A 19673-nucleotide genomic window follows, 5' to 3' on the forward strand; every position below is an offset into this window, starting at 1 on the left:
ATAGGGTTAGGATATGGGTTGACATTGGTATTAGTATTATTTTTAGGGTTAAATGGTTTGTACATCAGGGTTTAAATTTATGAATCTAGGATTCTGATTAGGGCTTATAATTTAGGATATGGGTTGGGGCTTATCATCTAGTATAAGGGAACTTACCATTATAATTTATGATTAGGGTTAGAATAATGGTTTAGTACTTAAAATTAGTTTATATCTAGCTAGCTTTTAAAATTAGAGTTTAGCATTTAAATTTAACAAATTTTAGGATCTTAGTGTACATACATCTTGATTGTAGGGTTTAGTATAATTTAGGGTCATGGTTTAACATTTATGATTATAGGTTATAGGTTTGTACATGATCATTGCTAGAAGTATGGTTAGAGGGTTAGGGTATGGGTTTACATCATGTTGAACTAGAAGTATGATTCTGAGGGTTAGGATTTGTATTAGCAATAAAAATTTTGATTATGGTTTTAACACATAGTTTAAATAAATTTATATAATTAAAGTTAGGATCAAGTATTAATATGATTTACTATTTAATGTTGGGGTTTATCATTTAGACCTCTACGGTTCAAATTGAGATTTAGAAAAAATTTATGGTTTCAAGTGTGTATCTAAGATTAGGGGTTATAATTTATGATTAAAGGGTTTTACAGTTAGGATTATGACCAGGTTTAGTATAATTTAGGGCTACTGTTTAGCATTAAGGAACTTAAGAGTTAAAATTTAAGTTAAATATATTTAATCTTTACATGAACATTAGATTATATGATGTACATTTTTTTATGTAACTTGTATATCATTTAATCAAGTTATGTTCTTATAATTAACTTTTATTAATTAAAGGTTGTAACATGTATTCTTTAGGTAATACACATTCTAAGTTATGTATATGTATGTTATATTCTTACCTAGATGCAAATTAATCTCTGACATTCTTATATATGTATTTAATTTAGGATCTGGACCCAAGTTAAGACATGTGATTGAATTATAATATATTTAATTATATACTTAGATTATTTTTAAATTCAATTTACAAACTGACATTATAGTTAATTCTAAATGAGGCCTAGCCAAGGGATCCAAAGAACTAATCAAAAGTTTTACTAAGAAAACAATAACATACATACAATAATTTACAATTATAAAAAACATAAGAGATTGAAAATTCCTTAATGAGCACATTTACATTTCATTTTAAAATAATTATAAGTACTAAAAGTAAAATAAATAACACATCCACATGAAATAATATTAACTAGACTTCAGTTCAATCCATTTAAATAATTTATATACATTTGTTCCGAATGCCACTTGGCAAATTAATTCGGAATGCACAATCATCCACTGTACATGTCACAGGGTATGAAAGGTTGAAAGAATATACATTTATAAAATAGTTTACATCATCCATTTTTGATCCATGAAACAAAGTACAATACAATTTAAGTAAAATCATTTTAAATAGTATTAGAAGTTTTTTGTTTGGATCCCTTGGCGAGTTGTTATGTGATTAAGTACTTAGTTATATATGTTTAGGGTTTTATTGTACATAACTATATGGTTAGGTCGTGATTATAGTTTAAATAATGAATTTAGGTCAAGGTTATATGGTTTTAGGTCAAGGTTATATGGTTCTAGGTCAAGGTTATATGGTTCTAAGTCAAAATTATATTTATTTGTAAAATTACATGTAACTTAAACAATAAATTTACATCTAATCTAATCATTCAACATTGTAATAAATACATAAATTAAATACATTTCAAAACATCTAAAATAATAAATTTTTAAATAAACTTTAAATTAAAAGACAATATTATATACTTAGATCTAATTTAGAGATTCATAATAACATTAGAGGCTTAAGCATGAATAGCAAAATAAAATATACAAAGAAACATATATAAAAAACAATAAAATATATGAAAAAACATATAAATTTTAACTAAAACAATAGAAAAAAGGAAAAAAAAATGTTTCATACCTTTTTCAGACGGTTGATAAAGCGGATGCCAGTCTCTCTCCAACTTTCAATCGAAATAATGAGGAGAGAATCCGACCGCGCCGTTATTTATGCTAGCGGGTTTCATAGTTTCGATCAAAACTTTTAAATCGCGGGGAAACTCGCATTCAAAGTTTCGATCGAAACTATTAGGCATGGTTAGTTTCGATCGACAGTTACTTTCTATCAAAAGTAACAAGTTTTGATCGAAACTTTGAAAAAGAGTTTCTATCGAAACTATACTGGTAATTTTTCGGATCCGCGCTTGTTTGGAGGAATTTCTTCCTCTGAAAAAGTGTAACCCACTATTGTGGGTTCACCCGAGACAAAATGTAATTGTAAGAACTGAGACAAGACTGTCCAAATATGTCAAAATCCATCATCCTATAGATCAAATCATTGGAAACAAAGATGTAAGGCCAATGAAAAGAAATAGATTGAGAAGTGAATCATGTTTGTTAAGCATGAAGGAAGCTAAGACAATAAAATATGCATTAGAAGATGATGATTGGTACAAGGCCATGAAAGAAGAAATTCAATAGATAGAGAAGAACAAAACATGGAGTATAGTTCCTAGACCAGAAGACAAGAATGTGATTGGCACCAAATGGGTATTCAGAAACAAGCTAGATGAGAATGGTGAAGTGAGAAGAAACAAAGCAAGATTAGTTTGCAAAGGATATGCACAGGAAGAAGGAATTGACTATGGTGAGACATTTGCCCTGTTGCAAGAATGGAAGGAGTGAGAATTCTACTTGCTTATGCTACATACAAAGGTTTCAAAGTTCATTAGATGGATGTTAAGTCTACATTTATGAATGGCATACTAGAAGAGGAAGTCTAAATAGAAAAACTAGAAGGATTTGTTGATGAAATCAATAAGAACATGGTAGGTAGATTGCACAAATCCCTATATGGATTTAAGAAAGCACCAAGAGCATGGTATGAGAGACTTCATACTTATCTTGTGAAGATTAGATTTGAAAGGAATGATGATAACACCAATCTATACATGAAGATAGAAGAAGGAAAAGTTATTTTGTTATCTAAAATATTTTTTGATGATATCATATTTGGAGGACATGATGCTTTGTGTAAGGACTTTGCAAATCAAATGAAGCAAGAATTTGAAATGTCTATGTTTGGAAAGATCAAAATTTTTATGGGATTACAAGTATATTAGATGAAGTATGGTATATATATCACTCAGTCAAAGTACATCAAAGATATATTGAAGAAATTTGGATTAGAGGATTCCAAACTAGTAAGTACACCTATGGTGATAGGACTCAAGCTATCAAAGAATGATGATTCAATTGAGGTAAATCAAACGTTATATAGATCCATGATTGGAAAATTGAAATATGTAGTACATATCATGGCTCATATTGCATTGTTTGTAGGGATAGTTGCAAGATTCTTTGCAAATCCAAAAGAGAATCACTTGATGGCTATGAAGAGAATAATGAGATACTTAAAAGGAACTGAAGAGTTTGGTTTATACTATAAGAAGAATGAAAAGTTTGAACTAAGAGCCTACATTGATGTTGATTGGGCTAGAAACATTGATGACAGAAATAGCACTAGTGGAGGAACATTCTTCTTAGGAAAAAGACTAGTTACATGGACTAGCAAGAAGCAAAGTCGTACTTCCCAATCTACTACTGTAGCAGAATATGTTGCTACTACTATCAATTGCACAAAAATTGTATGGATCAAATAGTTACTTAAGGGAATGAAGGAAGAAATAAGGGAACCAGTGATACTTTATTGTGATAATACATGTGCTATCAATATATCAAAGAATCTAGTAATGCATACAGAGACAAAGCACATTGCAATCAAGTATCATTATGTAAGGGAGTTGGTTCAAGGCAGAGGTGAAGATGGAATATGTTAACACAAATGAGAAAATTGCTAATATCTTCACAAAAACATTACCTAAGGATACTTATGAGTATCTAAGAGGTAAACTAGGGTGATACCCCTATCAAAGGCTATGTAAGAGACAAAGGGAGTGCCCTACATCAAACAAACTGATGTTCATATAATACAAATTGATGTAGTGGATCTTACTTTAGGATTTGCCTAAAGTAATCACAAAAATGGAACTACAAATTAGTCACAAGCAAGGTGACAAAGGGAGAAATTGAAGAACCTACAAAAGCCTATATCTACATATATTAAAGATGCCAAGTGTTTGGTGTATGTCTTTGGAATTGTTCTCAAAGAGGGAAAAAGTATATAAAATTGATCAAGTGCAAGAGGAATAGTGAGAAAGTGCATCATCAGAAGATCAGGAGAAACTTGGAGAGCTAGAAAGAAAGAGAGAGAAATAACAAAAACTGATCAAAAGATTAGAGAGGGAGAAAGCAACCAGAGGAAGGATTAGAACAAAGAGGGAGATATTCTATTGATGAATTTAGTATGAGAGAGAGGTATAAGAAGGAACTCAGAGGGGGTTATATTTTGTAACTTGATTAGAAGATGGAAGTTACTGATAGAAGGAGAAATTTCAATACAAGTTCTCTTTTTGGTATTGTCTTACTATTTTACCCTAGTTAGTTTGATTGAACAAGATGTTCATTATTTGATTGACTTGGTTGATCAGTTTGGTTTGCCATCAATGCCAAAGAGGGAGATTCTTGAAATATGGTTGAAAGGATCATTGATTAGAAAGATTTTTATAAGGGAGATTGTTATGTGTTTCAATCATTGTTTTCTCACTAATGTCAAACTTGCTATTTGTTGGTAAGACAGTTTCTTATATGATTCAAGTACTATCACTTAGTTGATTGATGAGGAGGATTTGATCAACATTATGTAACAAAAGCACCAAGAGGAGAGGTTGAGTTATGATTATGTAATGAAGTACAAAGATCAATTAAGATAGTGATGACATGATGTATTGATGATATACTTAAAGTTACAAAATGGCTGGCTACATTTAGAAAGTTTAGAAGAATAAGTTAAATAAAGTTTGTCTACCAAGCTTGATTGAGTGGATAGTAGGTGCCAAGAAAAGTTAGTATAAGACGAGCAGAAAGTTAGTTGGATTCGAGTGAAAGAAAAGTCTAGTGGATGATGAGCAAGATAGTAGATGCCAAGTAAATTTCAATTGATGCCGAGCACCAGTAAAATCTAGTTGATGTCGAGTGATTTTATAGTTGATGCCAAGTGATGCAATATGTGCCAAACATCATATAATTAATAATGCTACACAACTATATTATGACAAATATTGAAGATTTGCCAAATAAAAGTCGATAAGTTTTTTTTGTTGGAACTTATGAACTAGGAGGAAGATATGATTGATGAGCTAGTAGAAAATTTTTTTGTGTAAACTATTTTGGAGGCAAATTCAAATGGATTCTAAGAGAAATTTCTAGAGAAGACAAGATATGGGGTAGATACATTGTATCCTACCTAATCCATCCAAAACCCTAATTTAGACCATGGATAATGAGTGGGAAAATATCCTAATTTCCTTTATATAGGAATGTCTAGTCATGAAGCAAAAGAGTAAGAGAGATTGGTTTCATGTGTGAGAACTCAAGGAGGAGAAGGAATTAAGGGTTTTACTTCATCAAGTAACCCAAGAGAAGTGTTTGCAATGGTGTGCTAAGCAAGAAGGCTTAAGGAGATAAATGCTTGAAGGGTGAAAAAGCTGTCAGAGCTGCAAAGAATGAAGGCCAAGAAAAATTGAGGATTGAATAGAGATCTATAATTTGCAAGTGAAGTTGTAAGTTGTATCAAATCAAAGCTCTACCGTTACTCTCTAACAATTGTATCAGTCTAGAGTAAATCCTTTGGATTAAGTTTGACTTAACAACCATTGGAAAATCCTTTAATAGGGCGGCATTCCAAGTGAATGGCATGAAGTCCTCTAACAAGGCTCATTTTTAACAGGGTGATTGAAATCCCTTAACCGGGTCACATTCAAGAATGTGTATTGTAATCTTTAATAGGGTTGGCCTTTCATAGGACATCACTTAAGAAGAGTGAAAAAGAAATAGCATGTTATTGGTGGTTTTCCCAAATTAGGTTTCCACATTAAATCATTATGTCAAATATGCTGATGAATGTGTTGTGTTTCATGCTTTACATTTCTGCAAGTTGATTTGACATTGACATATAAGTTTTAGTAGATACACAATGAATGCATGCATGGGTATGAATGTTTTATGGGTTCAATAAATTGGAAAAAGATTTTATTTGTACATATGGACCTTGAATAACTGATTCACCCCCCCTCAGTTATTCTAAAAGATTTTCAGCAAAAACACCAAAATAATATAACATGTATTTATTTTTTCTAGTCTATAAAATAAGTGTCTATGCAAGGTATGTGGTTGAGAAAATGTATTAAGATGATCACAAGGGTTTTGTAGGAAACTTAGATTAGATTTTTTCTTAGGCACTTACCTTTAGGGTGTTGGTGTTTAGAAACTAGTGTCTAGTGGTTGGTCTCCTTGAAGGTCTAGTTCTTCAAAATTGCAAGGAAGAGTTAGGTAAAAATAATATTTGATCACATCTTCATGACATGCTAATGATAATTTTACCTTGGTAATTTGTTCAACAACTCATAAAACATGAGTTAATGGGTGAAGATGAAAATTATTGTTAAAATATAAGTTGCGAACTTTGTATTATCAATATTTTGGATCACACTATGTGATCTATCATTAAGATACAAGTGCTCATTGTTTTTTACCATATTGATTATAGATCACATAGTGTGATCTAAAAAGTTGATGATAATCTTTTTCTACACAATAAAATCCAAAAAATTAAAGTGAATTTGTATGGATTGTGGATCTAATACATTTGATAAGTAGAAGTGTACAATTTTAGACTTTAGAGTTTGTTCTAAATTAATTTAGAAGAACCCATAATATTTAAAAGTATTTAATGTGGTTTTATTTGTCACCCTTGTGTTTGTAGTTACTACTTGCCATAGTACTTTCTTAGGCACAATATGTTTGAATTGAGTTTAAGATTGTGCTCAAACAAATGAAAGTTTTGAAAAAAATGGATAATTGGATATTGCTATAGTACATTTTTTAATAATAAAAAGAAAAGGGAAAGATAAATAAGTAAATTGAATGAAAATTTGGATGGAAATGAAATTATTATACAAGTAATGTTTATTCTTCATTCAAGAAGAGGTAATCTAAAGGGGAAATGAGATATATAATAATATTGAGCCTTAGGCAAGACTCTACAAAATTATGAGCCTCATTTAGAAGATATTTAGTTCTAGTCTTCTCATCCTTCATAGATATAAATAATAATTAATGTCAACAAATAATAATATTTAACCTTGACTTTAGCCTATTACCCATAAATATATATATATAAATCTTTGTCCTCATGAACTATATGTGCAAACACTTGGTGTTCTTATGCATACTTGTTAAAATTGTTTAGAGATATACTAGTAACCATAATGTACAAGATGTTATTTTTGATTAGTTATTTTCTTTGGCATGGAAGAGATAAATGATGCAAAATACTTGAATTAATTTCTTAATGAACTTCTTTTTGTCTAACAATTTTAGATAATTTAATGAATATGAAATGTAAGGATTTTGTTACTGGAAGTATTATTGGGAAACATGATATTGAGACGGGGGGGTTGAATTAGGATCTGTAAAACTTTATCTCCTTTAAAAGAATAATAGATTAACTGAACTCACTCTTAATCTATCTCATATCTTAGATCAAACATCATATAATCACAAACTTTAAAACTAAAATGAATCTAACTATGCATGTCATCCATTACAATAGTAACACATAACACAAAGATTTTAGTAACCCTAAAAATCTCCAAGGTGAATGTAAAAATGGGGTAGGGATGACACCCACAAATATTCACTACTGCAACAACAAAATTTCTTATTAGGGCAACAATTTGATCACTTTTGATGATCTCCTTTGTCACGGGTTTTCTCAGTTAAAAGTAATCCAAGATTGTTAAGTCTACCTTGATTAAAGGATTTAAACTTATAATGAAGTAAGTACTCTGTTAGGAGATTTAAATAGGTCTATTAAAACTACTAGGTTAAGATATTTTCCTTGATTAGAAAAAATGTCTTAGTACCTAATCCTTTTGGTTTTCTTATGAATCTTATTACATATCTCCTTATCTAATTTTCTCTATTCTACCCTTCGCTGCTAGGTTTCTCTATCCGATCTCTCTATAAAACTTAGTCTTCCTTTATCTATCCTTAGCCTTTTCACACTATCATGATATTCCTTCACATTCTTTATAATTTAGGTTTTATCCCTTCTCAAATAGAAAATCGTAGAAGGTTCTAGATCATAATCACTGATCCCAAATTTATTCTTTTACCTTTTAACCCTTCTGATTTTTTGATTGGTTAATATGCCTTTGCTGAGATTAATTATTTATGAAAAAAACATGTAATTTTATCCTTATCTATCTCTAAAATCTATAAATGTTGCATAGAATTTGACTAAAATGATTACGTAAGTGTTTGTGCCATTACAAACAGATATGCCACAATTGGTTTACACAGCAATTGAATATCTTGATGCTCAGTTATAACTAACATTCATCATTTCTCCTAACTTCTATAAGCTTGGCATGTACATAATCACTTGACATAAGTTAACTTTACATCACTCAGTCTCCATATGATTCAATCAACATATATAGTAGCTCGATCTCTACTCGGGTGCTCAACAACCTTTGACTTGCTAAACATATAATGAAATATTAACAAGTCCATGTAGCTCGAGCTTCTCTGGATGGATTAGTCACAGTAATAACTAATCAAAGTTGACTAAGAAATTAATAAGTGTTGGACACTAATAGGAAACAAGGCTTAGAGATCAAAAATCTCCCCCTTTGAACTTAGTGGCAAAAAAACTTTGTCACGACTTAGCAATCTGTTTAGAAATACAAAAATTTTCACTGCCCCTTAGGTTGTAATTTAGTCTCCAAAAAGTTGACTCTACTATATATATAGGCAATCAATGATGCTAACTCTTCTAATTTTCCCTTCTAAGATTTTGATTATTTTTATTTCTGCTATGTATGATTGATGTCATGAATCATTTTCTCCTTGTTTTTGTCACTCTATGGCTTGGGGTTTGCAGCGGTTAGTTGATATTTATCCAAAAATGTTCTATGATTTTTAAAAATCACCTTGAATCCTTGATTCCATCTCATTCTTATTGATTCTAGGACCTAAATGGGGTAGGAGCATAAGTTGGATTGAAATCAATTTATTTCTAATGTTGATGTCTTTAGCCATCAACTCAGTTAATCTTCCTTTGATCAAATGTCAATTTATTATATGAATGAGATCTTGAACTTGTGTTCTTTCTCAATGAAATAGTACAAGCCTTCAAATATTCTTGTATTTGATCAATGGAATGTTGATTCTCCATAGTGAAGAAATCAAAATCACAAAGTTTCATATACAAAGAATGAATAGCTGTCAAAATTCCTTCTAGACTAGTGCTAAGGTGAGAAAGCTCAACCTACCTTATTGCAAGTTTCTAATACGACTTTCTCCAAAACCTTGTGCTCAAACCTTTTCTCAAACCATCTCACCATCTGAGCATTGTTTTGTATATATTCATTATGTACTTTGTCAACTATATATATCAATTGATCCAAAATTAGATCCTACTCATTTACATCATGAATATCAAAAGCATCTACAAAAATCTCCTTAATGTCATGGAGTACCTACTTTTTCCTAAACTCTTGCCTCAGCTGCTCTTTCTTTGTCTTATAACTCAAAAAAGGTTGCAAATCTTGCATTTTCTCTAGGCTAATATTGTCAAGGTCATATTTTGGAAATGTGATGACCACATGTAGACTATCTATTGTCACTGGTGTATCAATCTTTTGTACTAATAAGTGTGAGCAAGGGGTGTTGTCACTATGTAGTGATATCTCTAATTGTTCCCCTTTTTAGTTGGTCTAGATTTAGTTGATGTCACTTACTAAACATGTGTAATAGTTAATGCATTAGTGGAAATGGAACTCAATAGCTGAATAAGATCTTGGACAACCTCTTGATCCTTAGGCTTCTCTGTCTCAGTTGATTCTATCTTATTTTCTCCCTCTTTGACATCTTGTGCAAATTGATCTACTTCACCTTTCTCATCTTCTTGTCCATTAGTGACATGAGTAAACCATGGCAAGACAATGATTTCCTTACCTTGCTTCTCAAAACTCATGCCAAGATTAATTGTAACTGATGTAACTTGAAAACCATCAGTTGTTACGCTATCAATTTGAGGATAGTCTTGCATATGTAACAAGGCTAGATTGGTACATAGAAGAGAAGTTTCTGAGGTGTTTGATTAGGAATTTTAAGTCTTCCTTAGTTAATATATTCTAATTTTTTGCTGATGAATTAGGAACATCCTCTATAGTGATAATATCCCATTCTTCACTCTTCTCTTCTAACTTCCTCACTTCTTCAAATCTCTTGAACTCATCATCTTGACTTCCCAATTCTATAGCAATTATACCCTCTATCCTCTTTTTCTTCTTCTACTAATGGAACTAGCAATCCAAATGCTTTCTTCCATATCACAATGCTCTACTTCTCATCTTCATCAAATTTATTCTTCAAAATTTTGTATGCCCTCACTTTGGGCACACATTTCTTTACCATTTTTTAGGGCTATAGACATATGTGTCTTTCCTAAATCAAGCATTGTTTGTGCCAGTGTAGTCTCTCTTATTTGCCTCTTAGTAGATAATTCCTACCTCTATTTTGCATCTAATTTGTTATGAAAATCCTTAGGAATACCTTTACCTAATTCTATTGGTGTATATCTAAATTTTATCATCATAGCCATCATTGCTTTTTAAATCCTTTCTTGATCATATTTATTTAGAGAATCATACTTAATCTACTTAAAGCCTTCTATGCCAAGTGAATTTGTTTATATTCTTGCATACCTAATTAATGGTCATGGGAGGTAGTATAGGTACAATTTAAAACTTTCTCAAATAATCAAACTTAGTTTCCTCATCTTCATTCTCCTCCTCATTAGGTGTAGCAATTTATTTTCTTCTTGGCCTCTTAGGTAGGCTCTGCTCAATTCCTTTAGTCTATCTCTTGTTTGTTAGGATTCTTTTATCTTTTTAGTTAGGGATTGATCTTCCTTGGATCTTTTTATTATCCTCCTCTTTCGCTCAGGTTCAAGAGGTATTACCACCTTCTTCAAATTTATCTTTAGATCCTTCTTCACCTTAGGATCAAGAATCACACTTTTCTTTTGTTTGGTTTCCTTGGACTCAACAACAACTAGCTCTTTAAATTTTGGTTCTTTAACATATTTATCTTCTTCTTCTTCATTAGATTCTTCATCCTCACCTTTCCCTCTATTATCTAGAGTTGTCCTGTGCCAAGCTTGCACTCTATATATGCTATAATATTCTTTCATTTCCTATCCATTTTAAGAACTTTGGTTTTCTTTAGCATTTTAATCTTGGTTGACTCATAATTGTTGAAGGGCTCAACATTCTTGTCTATTTCCTCAAATAAAAATACAATGATTACTATAGTGACTTCATCTATATTTACTTCATATTGCATTGGTCTTAACCATTCAACCCTTGGTAACACTACCTATGCATAGGTGTAATTTATGTTGATGCAGTGCAAGGTAGGAGAATCCCTAAAGGAGATGTTCTAGCCCCCAAAAAATAACCACATAGAGGAAACACAAAAAAAATAACAAGAATGCAAGGTCTAATACCAGATCACAACTCTTTATTCATAAAATAATTGATTACATGCAATATGATTGACTATAAGGCTTTTTGGGTTAGGGCCAAATACAAATAAAAAATACAATATCAGTTTTGCAAGATATAACTTACAATACCAACCACAATCTCAACTAGTCTAGATCCACAACTAGATAAGAACACCAAGAAGAATCTACACTTGTATCCTCAGGTCTACCAAGCTATCCTCTAGTTCTCAAGCTACAACTAGTAGCTCTTCAAAGTTCACATCCTCTTCTCCAAGATGGATCCTCATAATACCCTAATCATGCCTAAAGACTCTACAAAACCCCTTACTTATACCCAACTAAGCCACAAGTTAGCCTAGTTCATTAAAACTATATTAAACCCCAAAAATTAAATATATGTTGAGCCACAAGTCAACTACAACCCAAATTAAATACCCATACATAACCTATATGCTAAAAGTTGTCTCATAGATAGCTCAACACCAATAGGAACCAAGACCAAGTCAAATGTCAGACATTACCAAGTTCTTACATTGATTGAGCTAACTCATGCATCACTGCAACATGTAGAACAAGCCAAGTACTAGTAATTAATAAGCACTACCAAACTCCATAGACATTGCTGAGCTCCAAGACCATGTCAAGCTCATGGACCATGATGAGCTCCCAACCATCACCAAGCATCACAGTGTATGCCGAGCTCCCAAGTATAAATTGTGCCAAAGAGCAATTGAGCACCACTCCTTTGGTGATCGAGTCCACAACTTCTAAACCAAATACCACCAACATGCAAAATTGCAAGAAAGCCTAGAATGCTCTTACATCAGACACCCTGGGTTTGAAGAGATATTCTAGTAGCTAGAAGAATATCTTCTGAGATTCAACACATAAATCCCAAGTTGGTTCTTCACATACATATCCTCCAAGTCTTCAACTTGTACACTCTTTCCTTTGTTCTTATTTTTCTCCTTCATGTCCATCCACAATGTGATACATTTTTTCTTTCCATACTGACCTCCAACCTTCTCAAAATCTACCAACTCAACTTGGTTACCAATACTTAAATACCTTCTACCAAGCTCTTCATTCTACAATGGAATTAGGGAAAACTTCCTGCCACCTTTCACAACAGTAAATACATTCTTGAAACTATTCATGTCCACAATGTCACACAACACTTGATCCTTATACTGCCCAATCTAGAAATCAACAAGCATTTCTCCCTCACTTCCAAAGCATGCTCACCTTGAAACCAACCAATCCTATAAGGATAAAGATGTCTCACTCTCTTCAAACCATGTTTCTAAACCATCTCCTCAAAAATAAGGTTATTAGTACTACCACCATCCACAATCACCTTGCATACTTTACCACCAGACTTATAACAAGCCCTAGACAAACTAGTCCTCTGACAAGAATCTAGTGTCCTATAACCAAATAGTACTCATTGAACTAGTAAACTTTCTCCCTGCTCAGGTTGACTGTCTTGGACTACAAAATCATTCACAACAAGTTTCCTACCATGCATACATTCAAAATATCTATGCCATTCTTTCCCACATCTGAAACAATTACCTCTGAACTCACCTCTACCTATCCTCCTTTTTTGATTACTAGGTTTTGGCTCACAGTCTACACTTGGTTTAGCTTGTGTCGAGTTATCCTGTTTCTCCTTTCCTCTAGCATTACATTGAATTTTCCTCTTCAACTTATCTTCTAGCTTTAGAGAATACTGATAAGCATCCTTAATTGAAGATATATTTAACATACCAACTTCATCCTAAATATTGAATCTCAAACCATTAATGTACTGAGTTACCTTTTCCTTTGACAATTCTCTATGACTAGATTGAATAGTCAACTTGTAGAACTCCTTGATATAATCTTTCGTACTCATATCTTTCTATTTTAAATTCTTCAACCTTTTAAGCAACTCAAGTTCATAATCAACATGAATGAACTTAGCCTTCAACTTAGTCACAATCATTCTCCATCTAGTGATCTTCATTTCACCTTCTTCTTCTCTGTCTCTTTGTAAATCTTTCCACCAAATATTGGATCCTCAATATCCTCAAGCTCAAAGTAGTCTTCTAATTCAACAATCTAATCAATTAGGTCTTCAGGAGTCAAAGTATCTGAGAAATTAGAAACCTCCATCTTATGCTTCAGCTTCAACTAAGATCCAGGTCTAGCAAACTGAGAAGCCCTAGTTCCAATAGGTCTCTCCACATAATTAGTTCTATCCTCACCACTAGATCTAGTAACTTAAAAGTCTTTAGAAAATTCCTCATAGCTACCTTCAATACCCACATGCCTAGGTACACCACCTAAAACACTCACAATTTCAATAATCGTGTCAATCTTCATCAATACAATCTCAGATTTGAACTTCACCCTAATCTTCTTTGAGGTCCTTTCTTCCACAACATCACTAAGATCATCAATTTCCCTAGGGTCCAATCTTCTAGAAGGAATCTTCCAAAATTTTTGCAAACCCTAAGGAAAAGATCCACAAATCTAGAAGAATAATCAACTCCACAAGATCAACCTCCACCAACCCAAGATCTTGGTGCAAACTAACTCAACTTTGGAAACCTGTCAACACACATAGGAACAACCTTCACTTTGATACCAAATCACAACTCTTTATTCATAAAATAATTGATTACATGCAATATGCCTAGCTGTAAGGCCTTCTAGGTTAGGACCAAATACAAAGAAAAATTACAATACTAGTTCTGCAAGATCCAACTTACAATGCCAATCCCAATCTTAGATTTTATAGATCCACAACTAGATAAGAACACCAAGAAGAATCCAAAATTCTATCCTTAGGTCCACCAAGCCATCCTCTGGTTCTTAAGCCATAGCTACTAGCTCTTCAAAGTTTGTATCCTCTTCTCCAAGATGGATGCTCATAATCCCCTAATCATGTGTAAAGACTCTATAAGACCCCTTATACTAAACTAAGCCACAATTCATTCTAGCTCATTACAAACTAAAATAAATCCCAAACATTAAATATATGTTGAGCCACAAGTCAGATACAACAAAAATTAAATGCTAAAAGTCATCTCATAGAGAACTCGACACCAATATGAACCAAGACCAAGCCAAGTGCCAAAATTCAACCATACATAACTAAGTTCTTACATAGACCAAGCTAACTTTGGCATCATTGCAATATGTAGACCAATCTGAGCAACAGTAGTTCACAAGCACCACTAAGCTCCATAGACATTGCCAAGCTCCAAGACCACGCTGAGCTCTAAGACCATGCTAAGCTCCCAAGAATTATCGAGCATCACACCATATGCTAAGCTCCTAGGCATAAAATGTGCCAAATAATGACTGAGCATTACTCCTTTGGTGACTAAGTCCACAACTTCTAAACCAAATAACCCCAACATGTAGGATTGAAAGAAAGCCTAGGATGCTCCTACATCATGTGTCTACCATGAAACATATATCATCAAAATAGTGATCTACAAGTGACTTTAGAATCCTCATCCTATTCTTCATCTTGTTCTTAAACTCAATAAAATAGTTTTCCATAATAACCTCAAAAGTTTCTCCCAATTGTTGAATGAGAAAATTGATTTGTTTGGTGACTGGTCTTGTCCTATCCCATACAACTATGCTGACAGTAGGAAATGAATTTTGTACATAGAAAAATATACAAACTAATAATGATCCAAACTTACATGAAGTATTCTTTTCTTTCTAAATTGTTCCAAGATTTTTTGATAGTTGTTGAAGTTGTACCTCGGCTAGGTCATAGCTATGATCTTTGTTTACAATATTATAACCTAGGTCAACAAAAATACACAAAATATTGTTCAGTTAGCTTGACTGATATAGTTTGTGTGCAATTAAATGCATTGTAAACTCAATAATTGGACTTTAATCCCATCGATCGACATTCCTCAACCATTCCACTTGGCCTTTATCTATTCCTCAAAAAAGTTCTTCACAAAACATCTCATCATCTTCTCTCTATCTTGGGTGGGATAACTAGTAACTTAGTGAATGATTGCTTTATTTATCATTATTGGTCCACCTTCCAACCATAATTTCATATCATGAAATAAAATTAGTACAATATTTATCCATTCAAATTTGAATACCTTTAGAAATGCTAGGGCATGAGTAAGCCCTTTCTTAGGAACAATCTTATTCTCATCTTTTAGAACTCCATTGTTACACAACTTTTCATAAGTTGCACACAATTCATAATCTCCAATTTTCATAGTCTTGTACATATAACATGATCAAACATCATGAACTATTAGCATTCTCAGTGGAATTGATGATATGGTGCTAGATGCATCTCCAGTCATCACAAGGTTAGGGTATGCTATAAATTTGGGTGGAGGACATTGATCATTCCTCACATTCTGTGCGTCACTTTCCTTCAACATTTCCTTCCTAGATATAGATGCAGTAGATGCCATTTTTGAAACTAGAGTTTAATCAACTTCACTCAAAAATTTCAAAATCAACTTAACTTGACACCTTAAATCTTACTTACCTAATTCCTCAAATCTTGTTGATGGCACACTGTGATTCACTTGTTCTTTCAGTGAAATTCCCTTGATCACCTTTGAATTGCCAGTGTGCACTGGAATCATTTGGTAAGTTAAAATTAGCATCAAAATTTGATATATACCTTCAATATGTCAATTTATGTCTACAATAAATGTGTTGCACTAAAGTAGGTGCATTACAACTATCTTGGTCTTCATACAAAAAATGTGTACTTACTTCTTTTCCTTCAAATATTTGGTCTTTATTACTTGGCTTAGTCAATACCATTTAGTTTGGCCAACACATCAGATTGACTGTTGTAAACTTTTGGCCCATATTGCAATACTTGGTCAATATAGACAATATTACTAATGCTCGATACTTTATAGTGTAATTGATTCCATTAGCCAATTCTGCTCTTTGATCTATCCTAGTGCATCTTGATTCATGCTGATATGGAATTTTAATTGCATCTCTTGTTAGGAACTGGTGTGTAATATATTATTCAAGTGTACAGTTCATTACATACCTATTTTCTTAGTTGGATGTGGTCTGATCACCTGATCCATTAGATTGGGTGATCTCAACTTCACTAGATCTACTACTTGCACCTTTCGCTCTCTTTTTCCAAGTTTGATTTATCTCAACCTTGACTTTTCCTTTGTTGTATTAATTTTTTCGTATTGGTGACCGAGTCTTGTAGTTATTACTAACATGTCCAAACTTGAGACAACTAAAAAAAACTAGGCTTTCATTCATCCATTTCTTGTGATTGCCTCTGAAATGTGTCCTAATGCAATTTTTATGGAATGTGACCATACTCTCCACAATAATGACAATTATACTATGTGTATTAATCCCAATTGTAAGAGTTACCTTTCTTAGGTGCATGTTCTTTCCTTTTAAATGTCTAGTTGGATTTTGTCTTGGATCTACATTCTTGAGCTCAATGTCCATTTTTCTTGTAGATGTATCAATGTCCTTCAAATCTAGGTGTAGTAGGTGTATCACTTTCCTTTGACCTGCATTGATGTGCTTGGTGTCCTTGTTTCTTACAAGTAATATAGTTCCTAGTAAACTTAGGTTTAGGGTTTTCCATACCATTCTTTCTTCTACAAATATTTTCTATGTGTCCAAGTTTTCCACAATGATAACATGTAGGTTTTCCTTTTGACTTTTCATTTCTTTTCTCTCCACTCTTGGATGACTCACCTTCCTTAGTAGATGAAGAATGCTTGATATGTCCTAGACTAGAAGTATTACTAGATCAAATTGGTGACCTCAATAATTCTTTAAAGTATCTTATAACTTCACTTGGTTTATTCTTTCTTTCTAGTAATTCCTTCTTAGATATCAACTCATTCCTTAGTTGGTCACTATATGATCTCAGATTTGTAACATCCATGTCCTTTTTGTTTAGCTCATGATTTGCAAGTAACAACCGGGTCATCATGTCTAGCTAAGTGTTTGTAAGATTTTGCACACTAGATGACCTCTCTTCAAGTCTGATAGCCATTTTTCTTTTTCTTCTTCAACTTTATTTTTCTTCTTAGTTACCTTGCATATCCTTACTAATTGGATTTCATGCTCTCTCTTCTATCCTCTGACTTCTTCACTCAGAATGTTGATCTTTTCTAATAGATCTACTATTGTTGCACTACTTTCACTAGAATTCCCATCATCAAACAATACTTTATTATCAACTTCTTGATAAAGTGTGTCATTATGCTGAATAACCAAATCTCTTCTTTTCTTTAGTGACTTCTTTATTTCCTCTCTTATTGTTTCAAGTTGCTCCAGTACAAGCTGGATGTCAATCACCTTATTCTCAAAAGTCTTTCCTAATTTGTAAGCCTCCATCTCCAAGATCTAAACTCTCAAGCTATTAAAAAATTTCAAAGAGAACAAGAGCTCTAATACCAATTGTTGGAAATCTTATTGGAAACAAGATACTAAAAGGAGGGGGGAGAGGTGGGGATGAATTAGGATCTAAAAAAGTTTAGCTCCTTTAACAAAATAATAGATTAACTGAATTCATTCCTAATCCATCTCATTTTTTAGATCATATATCATATAATCATGAATTGTAAAACTAAAATGAATCTAACTATGCATGTCATCCATAAAAATAGTAACACATAACACAAAAATTTTGGTAACCTGGGAACCCTCCAAGGTGAAAGTAAAACTGGGATGGGGATGACACCCACAAATCTTTACTGTTGCAATAATAAATTTTTCCTATTAGGGCTACAATTTGATCACTTTTGATGATATACCCTATGAGGGGTCTGCTTCATTAAAAGAAATACAAGACTGTTAAGTCTACCTTGATTAAAGGATTTAAACTTATAATGAAGTAAGGACTCTATTAAGACATTTAACAAGGTCTATTAAAATTCCTCTATTAAGAGATTTTCCTTGATTACAAAAAATGTCTAAGTACTCGATCCTTTGGTTTTCTCTATGAAGCTTATTACAAATCTCCTCTCTTCAATCTCTAAATCTAAATCTTCTTATCTAATTTTCTCTATTCTATCCTTCACTTCTAGGTTGCTCTATTTGATCTCTCTATCAAAATTAGCCTTCTATTCTCCATCATTAGCCTTTTTGCACAATCACAATCTTCCTTCACATTTCATATGATTTAGGCTTTGATCCCTTCTTAAATAGACAATCATGGAAGGTTCTAGATCATAATGATTGATCCAAAAATCATTCTTTTTCTATTTAACCCTTATGATTTTTTGATTGGTTAATCTACCTCTCTTGGGATTAATGTCTTTTGAAAAAATGCGTAATTTTCTCCTTAGCTATATCTACAATTCATAAATGTCACAAAGAAGTTGGCTAAAATGATTTACATAAGTGTTTGTGCCATTACAAATACACATGCCAAAACTAGTTTACTCGACAATTGAATGTCCTGATGCTCAATCATAACTAACTTCCATTAATCTCTCATCTTTCATAACCTCGGCATGTACAGAATCACTTTGCATAAGTTAAATTTACATCACTTGGTCTTCATATGATTTACTTGATCTATAATTGTGATGTGAATCCTAATCAGACTTGGAGGTTTATTCCATGTGTTTCCCCCTCAGATTATTTCTACGAGAGTTTGGGGGTAGCGCCCCCAAGATAGGGTCAAGGGGTAGTGGACCCCTCATTGCAATATAGGGTGGGGGTCAAGGGGCAATGCCCCTGCGGGGGTTTTCAGGGGCAACGCCCTAGAGGCCAAAAATGGCCCTACTATTATAAAAGACATTGGTTGCTATTTTTCTATTGGATAACTTATTCTAGCCCTAATTTTCTAAGTGGAAAAAGCATGCATAAAAAGGCTTAGGGTTAGGTATTTTCATTATGTATGATG

The sequence above is a fragment of the Cupressus sempervirens genome, chromosome 10 (genome assembly GCF_028749045.1).
Source record: "Cupressus sempervirens isolate cs-2001-9-10 chromosome 10, ASM2874904v1, whole genome shotgun sequence".
NCBI classification, from domain to species: Eukaryota; Viridiplantae; Streptophyta; class Pinopsida; order Cupressales; family Cupressaceae; genus Cupressus; species Cupressus sempervirens.